This window comes from Aethalodelphis obliquidens, unplaced genomic scaffold (assembly GCF_003676395.1).
Source record: "Aethalodelphis obliquidens isolate GAN/ISIS:26980383/991018 unplaced genomic scaffold, ASM367639v1 scaffold6, whole genome shotgun sequence".
In the NCBI taxonomy this organism is placed as follows: Eukaryota; Metazoa; Chordata; class Mammalia; order Artiodactyla; family Delphinidae; genus Aethalodelphis; species Aethalodelphis obliquidens.
Genome location: NW_020837950.1, coordinates 53,366,540 through 53,389,977, shown reverse-complemented (window position 1 = coordinate 53,389,977; position 23,438 = coordinate 53,366,540). Strand labels below are relative to the sequence as shown.

Genomic DNA, 23,438 nt, shown 5'->3' with positions numbered 1-23,438 from the left:
TTTTGGTACATGACTCTTTTTGAATTATGGTTTTCTCAGGGTATATGCCCAGTAGTGGGATTGCTGGGTCGTATGGTAGTTCTATTTGTAGGTTTTTAAGGAACCTCCATACTGTTCTCCATAGTGGCTGTATCAATTTACATTCCCACCAACAGTACAAGAGGGTTCCCTTTTTTCCACACCCTCTCCAGCATTTATTGTTTCTAGATTTTTTGATGATGGCTATTCTGACCCGTGTGAGATGATATCTCATTGTGGTTTTGATTTGCATTTCTCTAATGATTAATAATGTTGAGCATTCTTTCATGTGTTTGTTGGCAATCTGTATATCTTCTTTGGAGAAATGTCTGTTCAGGTCTTCTGCCCATTTTTGGATTGGGTTGTTTGTTTTTTTGTTATTGAGCTGTATGAGCTGCTTGTAAATTTTGGAGATTAATCCTTTGTCAGTTGCTTCATTTGCAAATATTTTCTCCCATTCTGAGGATTGTCTTTTGGTCTTGTTTAGGGTTTCCTTTGCTGTGCAAAAGCTTTTAAGTTTCATTAGGTCCCATTTGTTTATTTTTGTTTTTATTTCCATTTCTCTAGGAGGTGGGTCAAAAAGGATCTTGCTGTGGTGTATGTATAGAGTGTTCTGCCTATGTTTTCCTCTAAGAGTTTGATAGTGTCTGGCCTTACATTTAGGTCTTTAATCCATTTTGAGCTTACTTTTGTGTATGGTGTTAGGGAGTGTTCCAATTTCATACCTTTACATGTACCTGTCCAGTTTTCCCAGCAACACTTATTGAAGAGGCTATCTTTTCTCCATTTTATATTCTTGCCTCCTTTATCAAAAATAAGGTGACCATATGTGTGTGGGTTTATCTCTGAGCTTTCTATCCTGTTCCATTGATCTATCTTTCTGTTTTTGTGCCAGAACCATACTGTCTTGATTACTGTAGCTTTGTAGTATAGTCTGAAGTCAGGGAGCCTGATTCCTTCAGCTCCATTTTTCTTTCTCCAGATTGCTTTGGCTATTCGGGATCTTTTGTGTTTCCATACAAATTGTGAAATTTTTTGTACTAGTTCTGTGAAAAATGCCAGTGGTAGTTTGATAGGGATTGCATTGAATGTGTAGATTGCTTTGGATAGTAGAGTCATTTTCACAATGTTGATTCTTCCAATCCAAGAGCATGGTGTATCTCTCCATCTGTTTGTATCATCTTTAATTTCTTTCATTAGTGTCTTATGGTTTTCTGCATACAGGTCTTATGTCACCTTAGGTAGGTTTATTCCTAGGTATTTTATTCTTTTTGTTGCAGTGATAAATGGGAGTGTTTCCTTAATTTAGCTTTCAGATTTTTCATCATTAGTATGTAGGAATGCAACAGATTTCTGTACATTAATTTTGTATCCTGCTACTTTACCAAATTCATTGATTAGCTCTAGTAGTTTTCTGGTAGCGTCTTTAGGATTCTCTCTGTTTGGTATCATGTAATCTGCAAACAGTGACATCTTTATTTCTTCTTTTCCAATTTGGATTCCTTTTATATCGTTTTCTTCCCTGATTGCTGTGGCTAAAACTTCCAAAGCTATGTTGAATAATGGTGGTGAGAGTGGACAACCTTGGCTTGTTCCTGATCTTAGTGGAAATGGTTTCAGTGTTCCACCACTGAGAATGATGTTTGCTCTGGGTTTTTCATATATGGCCTTTATTATGTTGAGGCAAGTTCCCTCTATGCCTACTTTCTGGAGGGTTTTTGTCATAAATGGGTGTTGAACTTTACTGAAAGTTTTATCTGCATCTACTGAGGTGATCATATGGTTTTTGTCCTTCAGTTTGTTAATATGGTTTATCACATTGATTGGTTTGTATATATTAAAGAATCCTTGCATTCCTGGGATAAACCCCACTTGATCATGGTGTATGATCCTTTTAATGTGCTATTGGATTCTGTTTGCTAGTATTTTGTTGAGGATTTTTGCATCTATGTTCATCAGTGATATTGGCCTGTAGTTTTCTTTCTTTGTGACGTCTTTGTCTGGTTTTGGTATCAGCGTGATGGTGGCCTTGTAGAATGAGATTGGAACTGTTCCTCACTCTGCTGTGTTTTGGAAGAGTTTGAGAAGCATAGGTGTTAACTCCTCTCTAAATGCTTGATAGAATTAGCCTGTGAGGCCATCTAGTCCTGGGCTTTTGTTTGATGGAAGTTTCTTTTTTCTTCTTTTTTTTTTTTTGTGATACGTGGGCCTCTCCCGCCGCAGAGCACCGGCTCCGGACGCACAGGCTCAGCGGCCATGGCTCACGGGCCCAGCCACTCCGCGGCATGCGGGATCCTCCCGGACCGGGGCACGAACCCTCATCCCCAGCATCAGCAGGTGGACCTTCAACCACGGCGCCACCAGGGAAGCCCAGTTTTTTCTTTTCTTTCTTTTTTTTTTTTTGCAGTACGCGGGCCTCTCAGCGCTGTGGCCTCTTCCGTTGCAGAGCACAGGCTCCGGACACACAAGCCCAGCGGCTATGGCCCAGGGTCCCAGCTACCCTGCGGCACGTGGGATCCTCCCGGAGCGAGGCACGAACCCGTGTCCCCTGCATCGGCAGGCAGACCCTCAACCACTGCGCCACCAGGGAAACCCTCAGTTTTTTTTTTTTTTAACATCTTTATTGGAGTATAATTGCTTTACAATGGTGGGTTAGTTTCTGCTTTAAAACAAAGTGAATCAGTTATACATATACATATATCACCATATCTCTTCCCTCTTGTGTCTCCCTCCTTCCCACCCCTCTATGTGGTCACAAAGCACCGAGCTGATCTCCCTGTGCTATGCGGCTGCTTCCCAGTAGTTACCTATTTCACGTTTGGTAGTGTATATATGTCCATGCCACTCTATTACTTTGTCCCAGCTTACCCTTCCCCATCCCCAAGTCCATTCTCTAGTAGGTCTGCGCCTTTATTCCTGTCTTACTCCTAGGTACTTGAAGACATTTTTTTTTTCTTAGATTCCATATATATGTGTTAGCATACTGTATTTGTCTTTCTCTTTCTGACTTACTTCACTCTGTGTGACAGACTCTAGGTCCATCCACCTCACTACAAATAACTCAATTTCATTTCTTTTTATGGCTGAGTAATATTCCATTGTATATATGCGCCACATCTTCTTTATGCATTCATCCGATCATGGACACTTAGGTTGCTTCCATCTCCTGGCTATTGTAAATAGAGCTGCAATGAACATTTTGGTACATGACTCTGTTTGCTTTATGGTTTTCTCAGGGTGTGTGCCCAGTTGTGGGATTGCTGGGTCGTATGGTAGTTCTATTTTTAGTTTTTTTTTTTTTTTAACATCTTTATTGGGGTATAATTGCTTTACAATGGTGTGTTAGTTTCTGCTTTATAACGAAGTGAATCAGTTATACATATACATATGTTCCCATATCTCTTCCCTCTTGCATCTCCCTCCCTCCCACCCTCCCTATCCCACCCCTCTAGGCGGTCACAAAGCACCGAGCTGATATGCCTGTGCTATGCGGCTGTTTCCCACTAGCTATCTACCTACGTTTGTTAGTGTATATATGTCCATGCTTCTCTCTCGCTTTGTCACAGATCACCCTTCCCCCTCCCCATATCCTCAAGTCTGTTCTCCAGTAGGTCTGTGTCTTTATTCCTGTCTTACACCTAGGTTCTTCATGACATTTTTTTCCCTTAAATTCCATACATATGTGTTAGCATACAGTATTTGTCTTTCTCTTTCTGACTTACTTCACTCTGTATGACAGACTCTAGGTCTATCCACCTCATTACAAATAGCTCAATTTCGTTTCTTTTTATGGTTGAGTAATATTCCATTGTATATATGTGCCACATCTTCTTTATCCATTCATCCGATGAAGGGCTCTTAGGTTGTTTCCATCTCCTGGCTATTTTAAATAGAGCTGCAATGAACATTTTGGTACATGACTCCTTTTGAATTTTGGTTTTCTCAGGGTATATGCCCAGTAGTGGGATTGCTGGGTCATATGGTAGTTCTATTTGTAGGTTTTTAAGGAACCTCCATACTGTTCTCCATAGTGGCTGAACCAATTCACATTCCCACCAGCAGTGCAAGAGTGTTCCCTTTTCTCCACACCCTCTCCAGCATTTATTGTTTCTAGTTTTTTTGATCATGGCCATTCTGACTGGTGTGAGATGATAATATCTCATTGTAGTTTTGATTTGCATTTCTCTAATGATGTTGAGCATTCTTTCATATGTTTGTTGGCAATCTGTATATCTTCTTTGCAGAAATGTTTATTTAGGTCTTCTGCCCATTTTTGGATTGGGTTGTTTGTTTGTTTGTTATTGAGCTGCATGAGCTGCTTGTAAATTTTGGAGATTAATCCTTTGTCAGTTGCTTCATTTGCAAATATTTTCTCCCATTCTGAGGATTGTCTGTTCATCCTGTTTGTGGTTTCCCTTGCTGTGCAAAAGCTTTTAAGTTTCATTAGGTCCCATTTGTTTATTTTTGTTTTTATTTCCATTTCTCTAGGAGGTGAGTCCAAAAGGATTCTATGATGTATGTCATAGAGTGTTCTGCCTATGTTTTCATCTAAGAGTTTGATAGTTTCTGGCCTTGGATCTAGGTCTTTAATCCATTTTGAGTTTATTTCTGTGTATGGTGTTAGGGAGTGTTCCAATTCCATATTTTATATGTATCTGGCCAGTTTTCCGAGCACCACTTATTGAAGACGCTGTCCTTTCTCCACTGTACATTCCTGCCTCCTTTATCAAAGATAAGGTGACCATATGTGCGTGGGTTTATCTCTGAGCTTTCTATCCTGTTCCATTGATCTATATTTCTGTTTTTGTGCCAGTACCATACTGTCTTGATTACTATAGCTTTGTAGTATAGTCTGAAGTCAGGGAGCCTGATTCCTCCAGCTCCGTTTTTTCTTCTCAAGATTGCTTTGGCTATTCGGGGTCTTTTGTGTTTCCATACAAATTGTGAAATTTTTTGTTCTAGTTCTGTGAAAAATGCCAGTGGTAGTTTGATAGGGATTGCATTGAATCTGTAGATTGCTTTGTGTAGCAGAGTCATTTTCACAATGTTGATTCTTCCAATCCAAGAACATGGTATATCTCTCCATCTGTTTGTATCATCTTAAATTTCTTTAATCAGTGTCTTATAATTTTCTGCATAGAGCTCTTTTATCTCCTTAGGTAGGTTTATTCCTAGATATTTTATTGTTTTTGTTGCAGTGGTAAATGGGAGTGTTTTCTTGATATCACTTTCAAATTTTTCATCATTAGTGTAGAGGAATGCCAGATATTTCTGTGCATTAGTTTTGTATCCTGCTACTTTACCAAATTCATTGATTAGCTCTAGTAGTTTTCTGGTAGCATCTTTAGGATTCTCTATGTATAGGATCATGTCATCTGCAAACAGTGACAGCTTTACTTCTTCTTTTCCGATTTGGATTCCTTTTATTTCCTTTTTTTCTCTGATAGCTGTGGCTAAAACTTCCAAACCTATGTTGAATAAGAGTGGTGAGAGTGGGCAACCTTGTCCTGTTCCTGATCTTAGTGGAAATTGTTTAAGTTTTTCACCATTGAGGACAATGTTGGCAGTGGGTTTGTCATATATGGCCTTTATTATGTTGAGGCAAGTTCTCTCTATGCCTACTTTCTGCAGGGTATTTATCATAAATGTGTGTTGAATTTTGTCAAAAGCTTTCTCTGCATCTATTGAGATGATCATACTGTTTTTCTCCTTCAGTTTGCTAACATGGTGTATCGATTTGATTGATTGCGTATATTGAAGTATCCTTGCATTCCTGGAATAAACCCCACTTGATCATGGTGTATGATCCTTTTCATGTGCTGTTGGATTCTGTTTGCTAGTATTTTCTTGAGGATTTTTGCATCTATGTTCATCAGTGATATTGGCCTGTAGCTTTCTTTCTTTGTGACATCCTTGTCTGGTTTTGGTATCAGGGTGATGGTGGCCTCGTAGAATGAGTTTGGTCGTGTTCCTCCCTCTGGTATATTTTGGAAGAGTTTGAGAAGGATGGGTGTTAACTCTTCTCTAAATGTTTGATAGTATTCGCCTGTGAAGCCGTCTGGTCCCGGGCTTTTGTTTGTTGGAAGATTTTTAATCACAGTTTCAATTTCAGTGCTTGTGATTGGTCTGTTCATATTTTCTATTTCTTCCTGATTCAGTCTTGGCAGTTGTGCATTTCTAAGAATTTGTCCATTTCTTCCAGATTGTCCATTTTATTGGCATGGAGTTGCTTGTAGTGATCTCTCGTGATCTTTTGTGTTTCTGCAGTGTCAGTTGTTACTTCTCCTTTTTCATTTCTAATTCTATTGATTTGAGTCTTCTCCCTTTTTTTCTTGATGAGTCTGGCTAATGGTTTATCAATTTTGTTTATCTTCTCCAAGAACCAGCTTTTAGTTTTGTTGTTCTTTGTATTGTTTCCTTCATTTCTTTTTCATTTATTTCTGATCTGATTTTTATGATTTCTTTCCTTCTGCTAACTTTGGGGTTTTTTTGTTCTCTTTCTCTAATGGCTTTAGGTGCAAGGTTAGATTCTTTATTCGAGATGTTTCCTGTTTCTTAAGGTAGGATTGTATTGTTATAAACTTTCCACTTAAAACTGGTTTTGCTGCATCCCATAGGTTTTGGGTCGTCATGTCTCCATTGTCATTTGTTTCTAGGTATTTTTTGATTTCCTCTTTGATTTCTTCAATGATCACTTCATTATTAAGTAGTGTATGTTTAGCCTCTATGTGTTTGTATTTTTTACAGATCTTTTCCTGTAATTGATATCTAGTCTCATAGGGTTGTGGTCAGAAAAGATACTTGATGCAATTTCAGTTTTCTTAAATTTACCAAGGCTTGATATTTGACCCAAGATATGATCTATCCTGGAGAATGTTCCATGAGCACTTGAGAAAATGTGTATTCTGTTGTTTTTGGACGGAATGTCCTATTAATATCAATTAAGTCCATCTTGTTTAATGTATCATTTAAAGCTTGTGTGTCCTTATTTATTTTCATTTTGGATGAAAATAAGCTTTAAAGCTTGTGTGTCCTTATTTATTTTCATCTGTCCATGGGTGGACAGATGAAAGTGGGGTGTTAAAGTCCCCTACTACGAATGTGTTACTGTCGATTTCCCCTTTTATGGCTGTTAGTATTTGCCTTATGTATTGAGGTGCTTCTATGTGGGTGCAAAAATATTTACAATTGTTATATCTTCTTGGATCAATTCCTTGATCATTATGTGGTTTCCTTCTTTGTCTCTTCAAATAGTCTTTATTTTAAAGTCTATTTTGTCTGATACGAGAATTGCTTCTCCAGCTTTCTTTTGGTTTCCATTTGCATGGAATATCTTTTTCCATCCCCTTACATTCAGTCTGTATGTGTCTCTAGGTCTGAAGTGGGTCTCTTGTAGACAGCATATGTGCGTCTTGTTTTTGTATCCATTCAGCCAATCTGTGTCTTTTGGTGGGAGCATTTAGTCCATTTACATTTAAGGTAATTATTGATATGTATGTTCCTATTCCCATTTTCTTAATTGTTTTGGGTTCGTTATTGTAGGTCTTTTCCTTCTCTTGTGTTTCTTGCCTAGAGAAGATCCTTTAGCATTTGTTGTAAAGCTGGTTTGATGGTGCTGAACTCTCTCAGCTTTTGCTTGACTGTAAAGGTTTTAATTTCTCCATCAAATCTGAATGAGATCCTTGCTGAGTAGAGTAACCTTGGTTGCAGGTTTTTCTCCTTCATCACTTTAAATATGTCCTGCCAGTCCCTTCTGGCTTGCAGAGTTTCTGCTGAAAGATCAGCTATTAACCTTATGGGGATTCCCTTGTATGTTATTTGTTGTTTTTCCCTTGCTGCTTTTAATATGTTTTGTTTGTATTTATTTTTTGACAGTTTGATTAATATGTGTCTTGGCGTGTTTCTCCTTGGATTTATCCTGTTTGGGACTGTCTGTGCTTCCTGGAGTTGATTAACTATTTCCTTTCCCATATTAGGGAAATTTTAAACTATAATCTCTTCAAATAGTTTCTTAGTCCCTTTCATTTTCTCTTCTTCTTCTGGGACCCCTATAGTTCGAATATTGGTGCGTTTAATGTTGTCCCAGAGGTGTCTGAGACTGTCCTCAGTTCTTTTCATTCTTTTTTCTTTATTCTGCTCTGTAGTAGTTATTTCCAGTATTTTATCTTCCAGGTCACTTATTCGTTCTTCTGCCTCGGTTATTCTGCTATTGATCCCATCTAGACTATTTTTAATTTCATTTATTGTGTTGTTCATCATTGTTTGTTTCATCTTTAGTTCTTCTAGGTCCTTGTTAAATGTTTCTTGCATTTTGTCTATTCTCTCCAAGATTTTGGATCATCTTTACTATCATTATTCTGAATTCTTTTTCAGGTAGACTGCCTATTTCCTCTTCATTTGTTAGGTCTGGTGGGTTTTTATCTTGCTCCTTCATCTGCTGTGTGTTTTTCTGTCTTCTCATTTTGCTTATCTTACTGTGTTTGGGGTCTCCTTTTTGCAGGGTGCAGGTTTGTACTTCCTGTTGTTTTTGGTGTCTGTCCCCTTTGGCTAAAGTTGGTTCAGTGGGTTGTGTAGGCTTCCTGGTAGAGGAGAGTAGTGCCTGTGTTCTGGTGGATGAGGCTGGATCTTGTCTTTCTGGTGGGCAGGTCCACGTCTGGTGGTGTGTTTTGGAGTGTCTGTGGACTTATGATTTTAGGCAGCCTCTCTGCTAATGGGTGGGGTTGTGTTCGTGTCTTGCTAGTTGTTTAGCATAGGGTGTCTAGTACTGTAGCTTGCTCAACTGTTGTTGAGTGAAGCTGGGTGCTGGTGTTGAGATGGAGGTCTTTGGGAGATTTTTGCCATTTGATATTATGTGGAGCTGGGAGGTCTCTTGTGGACCAGTGTCCTGAAGTTGGCTCTCCCACCTCAGAGGCACAGCACTGACTCCTTGCTGCAGCACCAAGAGCCTTTCATCCACTGGGCTCAGAATAAAAGGGAGAAAATGTAGAAGGAAAGAAAGAAAGAAAGAAAGAAAGAAAGGCAGGAGGGAGGGAGAGAGGAAGGAGGGAAGGAAGGAAAGAAAGAAAGAAGATAAAATAAAATTAAGATAAAATAAAGTATTAAAATAAAAAATAATTATTAAGAAAAAAAATTTTCTTTAAAGAAAAAAAAAACGGATGGATAGAACCCTATGACAAATGGTGGAAGCAAAGCTATACAGATAGAATCTCACACAGAAGCATACACATGCACACTCACAAAAAGAGGAAGAGGGGAAAAAATAATAAATCTTGCTCTCAAAGTCTACCTCCTCAATTTGGGATGATTCGTTGTCTATTCATGTTGTCCACAGATGCAGGGTACATCAAGTTGATCGTGGAGCTTTAATCTGCTGCTTCTGAGGCTGTTGGGAGAGATTTCCTTTTCTCTTCTTTGTTCTCACAGCTCCTGGGGCTCAGCTTTGGATTTGGCCCCACCTCTGATTGTAGGACGCCGGAGGGCGTCTGTTCTTAGCTCAGACAGGACGGGGTTAAAGGAGCAGCTGCTTCCGGGACTCATGCCGGGGGGAGGGAGGGGTACGGAGTGCGGGGCGAGCCTGCGGCAGCAGAGGCCAGCATGACATTGCACCTGAGGCGCGCTGTGCGTACTCCCTGGGAAGTTGTCCCTGGATCCCGGGACCCTGGCAGTGGCGGGCTGCACAGACTCCCGGAAGGGGCATGTGGATAGTGACCTGTGCTTGCACACAGGCTTCTTGGTGGCGGCAGCAGCAGCCTTAGCGTCTCATGCCCGTCTCTGGGGTCTGCGCTTGTAGCCGCGGCTCACGCCCGTCTCTGGAGTTCTTTTAAGCAGCAATCTTAATCCACTCTCCTCGTGCACCAGGAAACAATGAGGGAAGAAAAAGTCTCTTGCCTCTTTGGCAGGTCCAGACTTTTCCCCGGACTCCCTCCCGGCTAGCTGTGGTGCACTAATGCCCTGCAGGCAGTGTTCACGCCGCCAACCCCAGTCCTCTCCCTGCGCTCCTACCGAAGCCCGAGCCTCAGGGCGCAGCCCCGCCCACCCCGGCAGGTGAGCAGACAAGCCTCTCAGGCTGGTGAGTGCCGGTCAGCACCGATCCTCTGTGCGTGAATCTCCCCGCTTTGCCCTCCGCACTCCTGTTGCTGTTCTCACCTACGCAGGCCGAAGCTTTCCCCCTCCGCCGCCTGCAGTCTCTGCCCGCGAAGGGGCTTCCTAGTGTGTGGAAACCTTTCCTCCTTCACAGCTCCCTCCCACCGGTGCAGGTCCCATCCCTATTCTTTTGTCTCTGTTTTTTCTTTTGCCCTACCCAGGTACGTGGGGAGTTTCTTGCCTTTTGGGAGGTCTGAGGTCTTCTGCCAGCGTTCAGTAGGTGTTCTCTAGGAGTTGTTCCACGTGTAGATATATTTCTGGTGTATCTGTGGGGAGGAAGGTGATCTCTGCATCTTACTCTTCCGCCATCTTCCTGACCTCTCCTGTCCTCAATTCTTTTCATTATTTTTTCTTTATTCTGCTCTGTGATAGTTATTTCCACTACTTTATCTTCCAGGTCACTTATCCGTTCTTCTGCCTCAGTTATTCTGCTACCAATTCCTTCTAGAAAATTTTTAATTTCATTTATTGTGTTGTTCATTATTGTTTGTTTGCTCTTTAGTTCTTCTAGGTTCTTGTTAAGCATTTCTTGTATCTTCTCCATTCTCTTCCTCAGATTTTGGATCATCTTATCTGTCATTACTCTGAATTCTTTTTCAGGTAGATTGCCTATTTCCTCTTCATTTGTTAGGTCTGGTGGGTTTTTATCTTGCTCCTTCATCTGCTGTGTGTTTCTCTGTCTTCTCATTTTGCTTACCTTACTGTGTCTGGGGTCTCCTTTTCGCAGGCTGCATGTTCGTAGTTCCCGTTGTTTTTGGTGTCTGCCCCCAGTGGCTAAGGTAGATTCAGTGGGTTGTGTAGGCTTCCTGGTGGAGGGGACTAGTGCCTGTCTTCTGGTGGATGAGGCTGGATCTCGGCTTTCTGGTGGGCAGGACCGCGTCTGGTGGTGTGTTTTGAGGTTTCTGTGTACTTATTATGATTTTCGGCAGCCTCTCTGGTAATGGGTGGGACTGTGTTCCTGTCTTGCTAGTTGTTTGGCATAGGGTGTCCTGCACTGTAGTTTGCTGGTCGTTTAGTGGAGCTAAGTCTTAGCGTTGAGTTGGAGATCTCGGGGAGAACTTTTGCCGTTTGATGTTGCATGGAGCCTGGAGGTCTCTGGTGGACGAATTTCCTGAACTCAGCGCTCCCACCTCAGAGGCACAGGTCTGACACCTGGCAGGAGCACGAAAATCCTGTCAGCCACACGGCTTTTTGCCTCTGGAGCTTAGAAATCCCTGCAGTGGTTGTTCAGTCTAGTCTGCCCACAGCGCAATCCTTTGCTGTCTATCCTATAGATTTCTCTTGGTTTACATCAGTTAGTACCTCTTTCTTCACTCTCTGAAGTTCGAGAAATCTGAGGTCTTCTGCCAGCCTTCAGTAGGTATTCTGTAGGAGTTCTTCCACATGTAGGTGTAGTTTTGATATATTTGTGGGGAGGAAGGTGATTTCCACATGTTACTCCTCCGCCATCTTGAAGGTCCCACCTAAAGTCAGAATTTTAATTTGCTTCTGATACAGTCGATTAGGTAAACTATCAATGAAACTGGAATGGTTTGTTAAAAAATATAGGGCCTTTGGAATAGTAAAAAGTAGCAAGAGTTGGAAACGGGGTAACAGTTGCTACATTCTTACCTCCTTAAGGGCTGTATCCCTCCCTGGTTCATTTTGTGTCTTTCACTGCCCCAGGTACAGGGCCTTGCACAACAGTGGTCATTTAAAATGAACTAAAGAAGAGAAAGAAGTTATTTTCTTAGATAATAGGCAATGTTTTACATTGTCCCTGATAAAGGAAATCACTGTCTTATATTCTGTCATTAAAAGTTGTTTTGATTCCTTAGCCAAAAAATACCTCTGTGCATTATTTTCTATCATTTCTGTTTAATTTTCAAATGCTTTGTCCTCAAAAATAGCTATTTCCCTAATGTGCAACTAGTTTAAGTTCTTCTGTTCTGATCATAATGTATGTAGTTAATTACCAGCCTTGGGTGATGACTATTTGGCAGTATAAACATATTCATATCTATAGGTTTAGCATAAATTTTGAAATAACTGTTGTTTTGTTTCATTTTGAATGGGAAATACAAGCAATCATCAGATTGTAGAATATACTGTGTGAGTCTTCAAAGCTCTCTCAATACTCAGGCAGGACCAAACATCATTAACGTGGTTCTTTGATCTAGCTTGCAACATTAAAACATCATTTTATAGCTTGGCCTCGTGCCATGTAGTACAAGAGAGATTCTTTGTGAGAATAAAATGGATGATTTCTCTTTCAATCTGTGTGAAAACAGCCTTCATAGAAAGACCCCAGAATACTTTCCCTACCTATAATGATGTTTCTCCATTATATCTGATCCTTTGATTTCAAGAGGTTGAAGAAAATAATAAATATTCAAGAAGTAGGAGTTGTATGAATTAATTTTGTTTTGCTCCTCTGAAAGTATCTTTGAAATAGTGATATAAAAAGTTGTTAGAAAAAAGAGAAATAGCAGAGAAAATTGAGATGCCCTGTACATTGTGGATTGACATATCCAATATTCTTAGGCTTGAGGCGTTTGGACTGAATTCTCTGCCAAACGTTTGAATTAGAGAACTGTGAGTATAAATAAATGAAAATTTAATTGGGATAGGGAAAATTTATGTGTATAGTTTTTCTCCCTTAGATATGAGCAAGAGATCTCAGTAGTAATAGAAGAAATAGAAAATGGGAACTCAGCTCACTTAGCATCACATCTGTGTTATTCAGCATCTTCTGCCTTCTGAGATAAAAATAGTAGGTGCCCTCATTCATTTTTCTTAAAACTCACACTTGAAATCAAACACGTACACAGAAACGAAATGAAATTACTGGAACCTACTGGTTAAACCCAAACATTTTTCTCTAAAGTCTCATTTTACTCGGGAATTCATGATCTTTTTTTTTTTTTTTTTTTGCTGTACGCGGGCCTCTCACTGTTGTGGCCTCTCCCGTTGCGGAGCACAGGCTCCGGACACGCAGGCTCAGCGGCCATGGCTCACGGGCCCAGCCGCTCCGTGGCACGTGGGATCTTCCCGGACCGGGGCACGAACCCGTGTCCCCTGCATCGGCAGGCGGACTCTCAACCACTGCGCCACCAGGGAAGCCCCATGATCATTTTATTTTCCCTCCACAAGATAGAGCTCAGCCCTCTGGAAAAGATAAATAAGTGTTGACTGGGCAAATAAATCCAGATCTTAAAATGTTCTTTTCCTTAAGCTCTGTATGTAACCTATATTTAAGAATTAATCTTTGAAAGATTCCATTCACAGTTTGTGCCTATGGTTTTATATATAAATTATACATTTAGAACTCAATTCTCTTGTTGATCAGGGCAGGGAATAGGGTTAGTGCAGACCCTCTAGAGTTCTAAAACTTGTCATAGCCTCGTAGTTACAGCAAAAGAAGAAATCTTAAACTGGGTTAAAGGGCTTGGGATGGTAACAGAAGTATTTTTTATTCAAGCCTGACTATTCTGGGGGCAACAGCTTTCTGGCTCTTGTGAAAAACCTTAACTTTAACTCAATATAGAAAACTATTACTTTTCATTACAGGATAGAATTTAAACAAAATGAAGCCAGGAGAACCATGTCAACTTAATTTATATTACTTTATAAATAATAGGCTGTGTGTTAGCATTCCTTGAAGTCAGTCTTGGTTATTTTATATATATGTTTGTCTCTGTGAGCTTTATATAACTCCTTTACCTAAGAACTTAACCATTTTGACAAAGAGTAATGATAGAACCTCTGCACATTAATAGCAACAGGGATGGCAGTGAGACAGAAAACAAGAACTTGTCACATGTTGGAGCTCTTTGTATGCTGTTATATAATGTATCAGTAGATAAAAGCTCAGCAAAATGTATTATAATTGTGTAGAAGAAGAAAATCAGTCTTAGGAAGTAATGTTCCAAAATAAGCACACTGATGGTGACCTTTGAGGTAGATTGGATATGGGGTGGGTAAGAGAGAGGGGAAAGAAAAAGGAAAGAAAAAAAGATGATTGGCAAAAAGTTACTTTCAAAACTCAGGCTCATTTCATTATTGAATGAGTTATGTTTACACCATCATCAAATATGTATGGGGTAGATATGTATTGATATATGTATATAATGTGCTGTAGAAATGTAGTGGTGAGTTAGAAAGGTTGCAGCAGACCCTGACCTCCTGACTTTCACATTGTCATTACACAGCTAAACTGACAGTTAATTTAAGTACAACATTACTTAGAATTATCATGTACTATTTTTACTGCCACAGTGAAAACATACAGGGTGATGAGAATGAGTATCAGGCAACCTGACCTAGTATGGGGAGGAGTGAGGGTGTTTAAGGGTTCAGAGAAGCTTACCTATGGGACTGATTTTCAGTGAATCATGGTACCTAGCCTGATTTCATTGTTTCATTTTGCAGAAAAAAAACCAACAACAACCCACAACCACAGAGTGTCCAGGGTAATAGCGGTGAAGGGTAGGGTGTGTATGTGAGAGTTTAATTTCAGTAGTCTAGCAGGAACCTGTTTTAGAAAAGTCTCAGTGTTTGCAACCACCTGACTCCACTTAATTGTTTTCTGGAGGATTGGATTGACTATGTAACTAATACTTTTTAATACTTAAAAATTCTCTTTACAGTCACATTCAAATGTTAAAGCTCTTTTAATGGTGCAGCATCCTCTAGCAACCTAACCTACTGTCCCTTCCTTTGACCTGCCTTCCTCTCCTTCTTTCCTTCTCTTCATCAGTCCTTTTGGCTGGGGCTATGTCAGACACAGCAGAGAGAGACCAAACAAAAATCCATCAATTATCTGGATATATCCAAACTTTTGGAGCTTGAACAACATCTAGCGTTTGTTCAAATATGTAATATACTCAAATTTTTGTTCTTCAATAAAATAGATTTCTTGACATTATAGTGTAGTAGACTCTATATAGAGGTATACAACCTGGGCCTCAGCTTGGGCTGTGCTGTTTTCCAGTTACTTAACTTTGGGCTGGTCACTTAACTTCACTTGGTAAACAGAGTAATGGACACTCATTGAGAGAAATGAAAATAAAATGAGATATGTGAGAAAGTGCTATGCAATTTTAAAAGGGTTATATAGATACACAAAAATCTTTTAAATGGTAACCAGGTTGACCATGTTTAGAAGAATAAAAAAAGTTATAACACTAGATCGAATTGATTTACCTGAGACTAGCTCTCAGTGTACAAGTGAATTGAACATGATATTCTTTTCAAACAGTTTTCTTCTTTTTTTTTTGCGGTTTGCATGCCTCTCACTGTTGTGGCCTCTCCCATTGCGGAGCACAGGCTCCAGACACGCAGGCTTAGCGGCCATGGCTCATGGGCCCAGCTGCTCTGCGGCATGTGGGATCTTCCCGGACTGGGGCACGAACCTGTGTCCCCTGCATCGTCAGGTGGACTCTCAACCACTGCGCCACCAGGGAAGCCCCACTTTTCTTCTTTTAAAGGAATTTAATTTCTATCCTTCTAAAGGAATTTAATTTCTATTCTTCTAATAACCAAACTACAGCTAGTAGTCAATTTAGTAGATGTAATAAGGGAGCATCATTTGGCCTCCTCCTAATCTATGCCAGATGCTGTTGTGTTCCTCAGCTCGCCGAATTGCTATAAAAGTTCTGATGGGAAGGTCTCTGATTGGAAGGCAATCTGCTAGTTGTCTCCCAATATTCCATGTCTCCTTCTTCCACAGTAATAGCACTTGTAACAGGACATATGGCTAGCCAGAAAAAGAGGCTGCATTTTCCAACTAGATGTGGGTCAGCTGTAGCCAATGGGATACAAGAGGAAAGATTATGTGATTGTTTCTGGGAAACTTTCTGTGGTGGACAGACACTAGGGAAGCCCTCATTATCTCTGTCTTCTGGTGTTCATGCCCTTCTAGAATCCTTCTCCCTGGGAGAGTGTGGGTAGGATCAGTGACTTGTTTCTAAGCAATAAAGTATGGTGAAGATGATGGGATGTTACTCCCACAGTTAAGTTATATTACATAGGACTCCATCTTGCCAGCAGACTAACTCTAGGGGCTCTGTCCCAGCTTGGTGAAGTAAGTGGCCACACTGGGGAAGTCCATGTGTCAGAGAACTTCAAGAGTCCTCAAGAAACCATGGGAGGCCTCTAGGAACTGTGGGAAGCTTCTAGGAACTATGGCCTCTAGGAGCTGAGGGCAGCCTCCAGGCAACAGCTGGCAATAAGCTGGACCCTCAGTCCTAGAAGCATAGGAAACAAATTCTGCTAACAACCTGGGTCATCTTACAAGTGGTTTCTTCCCTAGTTGAGCCCCCAGATGAGAATGCAGCCTGGCCAATATCTTCATAGCAACACTGTGAAACCCTAAGCCAGGGAACTAGCTAAGCTGTGTCTGTATTCCTGACCCTGGAAACTGTAAGATAATAAATATCTGTTGTTTAAGTTGCTAAGTACGTGGTAGTTTGTTGTGTGGAATAGATAACTAACATACTTCTTCAGAGACAGCTGGCACAAGCCCTTTGCCCTCTTTTTATTTTTCATGTCTGCTTCCATCCTTTTGCCTAAAACTCAGCTACAGCTTTACTGGACCAGGAGGTTGAGGACCACACTTTTGAGATGCTGGAGCCTTGAGGTGGAAGACATCTAGGTTCTTGAGGGGGAGGGGATTTCATGTGAGCATAACTACTTATCTTGTTTGAGCCGTTATTTTGCCTTTTCTATCATTATTCCAAATAATATAGTATTATAAACTGGAATTTGTTTCATTTTACTGTTTACTACAACAAGAATATATGTTTATTATAGGAGATTTGGAAAGAGCAAAGAAGAAATATCACTCATTACTATACACTCAGAAACACCCACCATTAACATTTGGTTTATTTCTCTTTAGTATTTTGATCTAAGTGCTGGGAAAAAAGACTTCTATAGCAAATATTTGTGACATTTAAATGTCATGACTTCTCTGTCATTAAGATAAACTTTATTGAAATTACTTTAAAACATCTGTTTGGAATGTGAAAAATCTAATCAAACAAGCATTTGGCAAGAAAGAGACAAAATGTCCCATCTTTTTTTTTTCATTAAATTTAAGTTTTTGTAAAAAGTCAATTTAAGCCATTTGTTTTTGTGTTCAGTGTTTGACCTCAATAACTAAACAGATAACTCAGATGTAGATTTTTTGCATTCACTGATGAATCTCAGATTATTGCTTAACTTTGTACACATATATGTATGAGCTGTGATTTTGCTAATATTTTCACATGCTAGTTAAAATTTGTGTGAACTCAAGCTTGCCATATTATTTATCACAGCTTTTTAAAAAATAAATTATTTTATTTATTTATTTTTGGCTGTGTTGGGTCTTCGCTGCTGCACGCAGGCTTTCTCTAGTTGCGGCAAGCGGGGCATACTCTTTGTTGTGGTGCATGGGCTTCTCATTGCGGAGGCTTCTCTTGTTGCAGAGCACGGGCTCTAGGTGCACGGGCTTCAGTAGTTGTGGCATGCGGGCTCGGTAGTTGTGGCACATGGGCTTAGTTGCTCTGTGGCATGTGGGATCTTCCTGGACCAGGAATCAAACCCACATCCCCTGCACTGGCAGGCATATTCTTAACCACTGTGCTACCAGGGAAGTCCCTCATTACAGCTTTTCAAAAGTTGAAGGTTTGCTAATCTTATTTTGAGTTTTATTTTAAAAATTCTCAAGTCCAAGGTTCTTAGTAGTTATGGTCCTCTACATAATGGGTCCAATCTGTCTTTACAAAAATATCTCCCAGTCAACCCTCAGCTCCAGGCGTGCTGATCTACCCCAAATAAGCTTTCTAAAGCTCCCTCCTCCACACCTTTGCTCAGCTCTCCAGCTTATTATGATCTTAACCTCCTCTGCACTTTAAATGGATCCGTCCTTTAAAGTCAGTGGAGCTCTCAGCTTCTTCACAGAATCTCTCTTAGATCAAGTCAGAACTCCATGATTTCTCCATCCCCCAACTCAGATTATTTCCTCTGCACACTACCCAGATGGTATTAAGAACCTGCTATTTTCTTATAATTAGACTTTCTTACTCCCGCCTCTCTTCTGCTGGTAGGCATGGAATGGAGATTTATTAGCATTTTTGTTGGAAAGTTAATTGATAACTATAGCTATTAATAGCTGTATTTGCCACTTATTAAAATGAATAGGATCATTTTCAATGAAAAGTCTATGAATTTACTTCATGCATGGGGAAAGATTTAAGAAGAAAGTAGAAAACAAGGAAATATAAGCCTGAATTTTGGAAATCTATGACCTTATCTTCTGAACTAAAGTTGCGTTAAGGAGATACGGTTCGGGTCGTTGTGTTTCATATGTATTGTCCTTGATGGGAGCAAATCTGTCTATGTGATCTTACTGTATTTCCTTTGGAAATGAGGAAAACCGAATAAAATGATGTGAGGAGTACAACATGACATTTTCCAAAAAATGAAATTTGTAGAGACTCTCTAATTCAGGTTGAAGGTGTCAGTTAACACTCAGCAGCTTTCGTGTTCAAGAGCACTTCTCGGGCTTCCCTGGTGGCGCAGTGGTTGAGAGTCCGCCTGCCGATGCAGGGGACGTGGGTTCGTGTCCCGGTCCGGGAAGATCCCACATGACGCGGAGCAGCTGGGCCCGTGAACCATGGCCGCTGAGCCTGCGCGTCCGGAGCCTGTGCTCCGCAACGGGAGAGGCCACAACAGTGAGAGGCCCACGTACCGAAAAAAAAAAAAAAAAAAAAAGAGTACTTCTCAAAAAATAGATAACCAATTGAGGTGCTCCTCTTTTGAAATCCTCCCAGGGTGTTTCGCTGTGTTTTTGTACTATAAGGCCACAAGAGCACCAATGGCAGGATCCCATGGTGCATGTTTCAGTGTTCAAGCATACCTTGTTTTATTGTGCTTCCTTTTATTATGCTTCAAGGAGTTATGTTTTCTACAAACTGAAGGTTTGTGGCAACGTTGTGTGGAGCAGGTCTATTGCCGCCATTTTTCCAACAGCATTTGCTCACTTCTTTCTCTGTGTCACATTTTGGTATTTCTCGCAATCTTTCAAGCCCTCCACCAGCAAAAAGATTATAGCTTGCTGAAGGGTCAGATGATGGTTAGGATTTTTTAGTGTGAAAGTATTTTTTAATCAAGGTATGCATATTGGTTTTTCAGACATAATGCTATTGCACACTTAATAGACTGCAATATAGTGTAAACATAAGTTTTATATGTACTGGGAAACTAAAAAACTTGTGCGACTTGCTTTATTGCGATATTCGCTTTATTGTGGTGGTCTGCACCTGAACCTGAAATATCTCTAAGGTATGCCCGTACTTAATGGAGTAAGCTGTAATTTTAAAAAGTTTAATAAATCCTCATAATTATGTTAGAAACTTTAAAAAAACGGAAATGGATTTCCTAATTAGAAAATCAAAATATAGGTGGGATTGAAAAACGTGACTTGCTGGTTTGCAAAATACTTTTATAATCCAATTTTATTAAACTCTTAGGTGATTCCATGTATTACCTATAGGTGAAGCAGAGATTCAAGGTACAGGCTTTCACAGGTTCAAGTTAGTGGTAGAAAGAAGCCTTCAACTCTGATCCTTTAACTCCTTTGAATAAACTTCTTTCATTCTTGTGAAAAAGAACTTTTATTTGTGGTGGTGTGGCATTTTAAATCCATGCCAGGTTATTAATTGAAAGAATAGAAAACTCTGTTATTTAATTGCAAAAAGCTGGTAATTATCCTAAATTGAACAACTCTGTTTACTCTCTCACTTTCTGAGGAAAAAAAAAACAAACTTTCTACAATGTTTCTTACACTAGACACAATTTTAGATATAGTGAGTTTTCTGCTTGATCAAGGTAAATAGAATGGGCAGGGGACTCTGCCTCTAGGAGGTAAAATAGAAAGCTGGAGAAAGGGGGGATAATTTGCTCTTTCCTCTTCATTCATTGACAAGTTGCTTTATACATTTGATGTACAACTCCAGAATCCATTTTGTTGCAGTTTTATTTTCTAAGTTTCTATGTAAGGTAAAATATTCCAATGATTTGCCATTTTAAGAATAATTTCCAATTTCAGAGAGATGCAGCACTTTTAAAAATTATATACATACATATATATATATATATTTATTTATTACCAGAGCACATTTAATGATGATAAATCAAGTGCTGTCACTCATGTGATCCCAGGGTAGTTCTTGTTCAAGGTGGTGGTGTCCTTGTAAATCTCACCACTGCACAGGGATTGTGTTCCAACCCAAGGGTCATGTTTTTAGTCCCCAGCTATACCTTTGACTAGAAACTACATATCAAATCTTAGTTGTCTTTCTCTGTAGCCAGAACCACAGTAATATGGAAATAGTCAAAGTGAGCACTGTGGAGCTAAATAGGTAGAGATGAGTACTCCCAGGAGGAAAGGATGATGTTTCTAATGACTAATTTCTGTAAATCATGGTCGAAACTCAATGGACACTTTGTAATTATATTTCCAAATTATAACACTTTGCTTAAAAATGGAATTTAAAAATTCCAAAATCAAGGACCTTGTGGTATGGCAGAAATAATATTGAACTTGGAATTAAGGGCCCTGAGTTCTGCCCATTAAGTATTTCTCAAACAGAGTCTCTGAATCAGAATCATCGGAAATATTTGCTAAAATGCAGATACCCCAAATTCTGACCAAACGCATTAAATTTGAATCTTCGATGGAGACATATGGGAAGCTGTATTTTTACCAATTGCCTTAAGTGATTCTTATGCGCTCTAAAGTTCAAGATCCTCTATTCCTATTTCTGTTTCCTGAATTTTCCCTAAGTTTCTTTTATTTCCTAACTCTGTTGATTCCATTAGTCTTTAAGTACCATATTGTGGGGCACAGTAGTTATTTTGTTTAAATTATTATCTCTTCTATAAATGAAAAAAATTACAATCTTTAAGTATAGTTAATGATTAACCTTAACAACACTGTAGTCGTCTTTTATTTACTTATCTGCTATTTTCGAACTAAGAATTTAGAAGAATTCAGAAGAATTTAGTGCTGTGTCATTTCCCTTGCTCCTGATTTTTAGAACATAAAAGAAGAAATTTCTTCCCATAAAAAAGTATAGTATTGGTGTTATGTTATGCCCTTAGGAGAAGAAATATAACAGAGATGAAGGAGATATTCACACAATCTTAACGATCGCACTGCCACCAAATCCTGTAATGATTCCACGGTCAGGTTTTATTTCAACAAGATTTTGGTACCGAAGAAAAGCACTGAAAATAAAACTGGAATTATTGAAGAGCTTTGAAGAGGGATGAAGAGAATAATAAAATGAAATTATTGAGGGAGGTACTAAAATCAGAGATGATGATGAATCTTCACTCCTCTATAAGTACCACAAGCTTCATAAGGGCAGCAGATTCTTATAAAATTCCTCTGAGTAGCATTTTAGCTTGATTTAAAAAAATATATATTACTACTTCTTATTAACATGTTTTCTTTTTCCTCCTCCCGTGGTATCCTGACTGGATTGCAGGGGAAAAACACATAATTCCTTTGTAAAAATAAGGAAACTATAGTATGAAGGAACTTTTTTTTTTTTTTAATGCAGATGAAGAAAGGAAGATATAGATGTGAAATCGAGTATGCTTTATGTGGTTGTCTGAGATAATATTTGAGTCCTATGACCAATCACACTGTGATTGCTCCCCATGCCCCAAATATCTTCATACCTCATTTGCCAAAAGTTTTACACTGGAGAGATCAGATTACAGTTTTTCATCAAAGATAATGTTAATGGGAGAAAAATAAAAAGAGAACATTCAGCCTGAGGCCTTCATGCAGCAGTAGGAAGAAAGAATATAATTACTTTTGTCTTGGGAATAATGTGATATATGCAGATTAGTCATTTGTAAAAAGCACTGGCTGAACATGAATCTTCTTTTTCCTCTCTCATTATGGTACTTTCACAACCCGGAACGCTTGGGTTAGATTTGAGATTTTTAGCTTTAGTTATTGGCTTTCAATTTAGGACAGAATGGTTTTTCTCATCTCCTAAAATGCATAGATAAAATAATAAAGAACTTAAATTGGAATACTAGATATACTTAAGAACATTTCAGGGTATGTTTATCTCGGCTTAACTATTGGCTTATAACAATCAGTTAAAAAACAAATTAGAGCTCTAGAGTTTTTACACTATCAGATGTCAGAAGCATTCTTTTTTGAACGTGGATAAACAATTATGAAATACTTGTAAGAATGTAAACATAGCAAAAATCAGCAGAGTTGAGGTACTTTTTCCAAGTGCCCTTTTTAAAGAGCTCATCTATTTGACCTCTGTCTGTTAGACACATGACATTATTCAACATGTGTCTTCTACAATGTATTTCCTTCTAATCCTTCTGAAAATAGATTTAAAGCAGATCTCCAAGGAATGCCCTAGTCAAAAGACATAGGTATAGTAAAATAACAGCAAGAAGGAACATGGGGATAAACAGTTAAGCTACAGTTTCTAATAAATTATTAATTATTAGAAAGTAATTAATTTATAATCTGCGGATTGTATATGTTATCTACAGGATAAGATTATAAGGTTTTTACCCACCAAAATGATTGAATTTGTCTCTACTGTTATATTACCTAATAAAAGATATTACTTATGATAAATATAGAACAGCTAGAATTTTTTTTAACATCTTTATTGGAGTATAATTGCTTTACAATGGTGGGTTAGTTTCTGCTTTATAACAAAGTGAATCAGTTATACATATACATATGTTCCCATATCTCTTCCATCTTGTGTCTCCCTCCCTCCCACCCTCCCCATCGCACCCCTCCAGGCGGTCAGAAAGTGCCGAGCTGATCTCCCTGTGCTATGCGGCTGCTTCACACTAGCTATCTATTTTACTTTTGGTAGTGTATATATGTCCATGCCACTCTCTCAATTTGTCACAGCTTACCCTTCCCCCTCCCCATATCCTAAAGTCCATTCTCTAGTAGCTCTGTGTCTTTATTCCCTTCTTACCCCTAGGTTCTTCATGACATTTATTTTTTCTTAGATTCCATATATATGTGTTAGCATACGGTATTTGTCTTTCTCTTTCTGACTTACTTCACTCTGTATGACAGACTCTAGGTCCATCCACCTCACTACAAATAAGTCAATTTCGTTTCCTTTTATGGCTGAGTAATATTCCATTGTATATATGTGCCACTTCTTTATCCATTCATCTGATGATGGACACTTAGGTTGCTTCCATCTCCTGGCTATTGTAAATAGAGCTGCAATGAA

At 39.2% G+C, this 23,438-nt stretch overlaps 1 long non-coding RNA gene across 1 annotated transcript; it reads right to left on the bottom strand.

Moving 5' to 3' along the window:
* Positions 1-2,410: 2,410 nt before the first annotated feature.
* On the bottom strand, positions 2,411-13,242 carry LOC113618718 (uncharacterized). Its single transcript, XR_003432093.1, has 2 exons — positions 13,210-13,242; positions 2,411-2,514 (listed from the first exon to the last, which is right to left on the bottom strand). It is a non-coding gene; the product is annotated as an uncharacterized LOC113618718 (long non-coding RNA).
* Positions 13,243-23,438: the final 10,196 nt, after the last annotated feature.